Genomic DNA, 2362 nt, shown 5'->3' with positions numbered 1-2362 from the left:
CAATGCCCATACCCTGACCCCTTTAAAAAAAAAAAAAAAAAAAAGAAAGAAAAGAGAACAATATAAAAGGCATTCAAATAGGCAAAAAAGAGTTGAAAGTATCTTTATTTGCAGATGACATGACAGTGTACTTACAAGGCTGAAAAGTTTCCATGAAAAAATTCTCGAAGCAATAAATGAATACAGTAAAGCTGCAGGATACAAAATCAACATCCAGAAATCTATACCATTTCTATATATGAACAACAAATTGAATGAAGTAGAGCTGAAGAAAGGAATCCCTTTTACCATAGCCACAAAATGTATAAGATACAGAGGGATGAACCTAACCAAGGAAGTCAAAGACCTTTATAAAGAAAACTATGAAAATCTGAAAAAGATATTGAAAAGGATATAAAAAAGTGGAAAGACATCCAATGTTCCTGGATTGGAAGAATTAACATAACCAAAATGGCAATTCTACTCAAATTAATCTACATATTTAATGCAATTCCAATAAAAATACCAGAGATACTCTTCACAGATCTAGAAAAGACAATCATAGAATTTTTCTGGAATCATAAAAGACCTCATATTGCCAAAGCAATCCTGCCCAAGAAGAGTAGAGTGGGTGGCATATCAATCCCTGACCCCAAGATCTACTATAAAGCTGTGATAATCAAACTAGCATGGTATTGGCATAAAAACAGACAGGTGGACCAATGGAATAGACTAGAGACTCCAGGAATAAATCCCAAAGCTTATAGCCAACTGATTTTTGACAAAGGATACCAGTCAATCCATTGGGAAAAGGAAAACCTCTTTAGTAAATGGTGCTGGAAAAACTGAGTATCCATCTGCAGAAAGATGAAACTGAACCCCCATATTTCGCCATTAACAAAAATCAACTCAAAATGGGTCAAAGATCTGAACTTAAGACCTCAAACTATAAAACTACTGGTGGAAAATACTGGGGAAACTGTGGGAGACATTGGGGTAGACAAAGACTTCTTAAATAAGATTCCCAAAGCACAGGAAATAATCCCTAAAATAGACAAGTGGGACTGTATCAGACTAAGAAGTTTCTGCACAGCAAAGGACACAGTAACAAGTGTGAACCAACAACCCTCAGAATGGGAGAATAGTTTTGTTAATATGCCTCAGACAAGGGACTGATAATCAGAATACACGGGGAACTCAAGTGACTTACTCGAAAAAAATTTATTAACCCAGTCAAAAGATGGGAAAATGAGCTGAACAAAAATCTCTCTAAAGAAGACATATGAACAGTCAAAAGTCATATGAATAAATGCTCAGCATCCCTCATCATAAGGGAGATGCCGATTAAAACCACAATGAGATATCACCTAACCCCTGTCAGGATATCAAAGATTAGAACTATAAAAAAATTATAAGTGTTGGCGGGGATGTGGTGAAAGGGGAACTCTCCTACACTGTTGGTGGGAATGTAAACTGGCTCAGTCACTGTGGAGAACAATATGGAGGTTCCTCAAAGATCTACAAATAGAACTACCATTTGATCCAGCAATCCCACTTCTGGGTATCTATCCAAAGGACAGGAGAATGCTCAGTCAGAAAAGTGCTTGCACATCAATGTTTATTGCAGCATTATTCATGATCACTAAGACATGGAACCAACTCAAATGTCCACAAACAGATGAATGGATTGAAAAAATGTGGCACATATACTCTATGGAACACTACTCAGCTATAAAATCAACAAGACCCTGGCATTTTGTAGATAGTGGTTGGATATAAAGGATCTATTGCTGAGTGAAGCAAGCCAGGATATGAAAGAAAGATATTGTATGTACCCACTTAATATTTACCCACTATCTGCACTTTATAATAGAGATTGAAATATTGGAGGGCATAAAAGCAGTGAAAATAGTTAGGGATGCTGAAAACAGTGTAACAGGTGGGAGAAGGGGAGAATACAGAGAAGGATAGCAGGAGAACAAATAGAGAGGCATGACATTACTGGGACAAAGAAATGGTTTATTACCCATTGATGATAACATGTATAGTATTTTTAACTGGACTGGTCTGAAAAGTATTTCATGTTGGGTAAATTCCTTTTACAAGCAGAATGGTATATAGTGATTGAATGTTTAAAAGAATAATGAGAATAATGATAAGAATCTGGGAAAAGATGATGATGATGATGGTGTGGATAATAATGGCTTTGTCTTGCCTGATATGCAAGGTATTCCTTCTGGAAAAAGAAATGTAATACACTGTAAAGATATATGTGATTCAATGTAATATAAACAAGATTATGGCAATAATAAATTTTTTTAATTAAAAAAAAAAATCATGTGAGGGCCAGCAGTTAGCGTAATGGCTATGTTGCTAGACTCCC

This window comes from Tupaia chinensis, unplaced genomic scaffold (assembly GCF_000334495.1).
Source record: "Tupaia chinensis unplaced genomic scaffold, TupChi_1.0 Scaffold149131_1, whole genome shotgun sequence".
Lineage (NCBI taxonomy): Eukaryota > Metazoa > Chordata > Mammalia > Scandentia > Tupaiidae > Tupaia > Tupaia belangeri.
Note: the sequence above shows the minus strand (reverse complement) of the source record.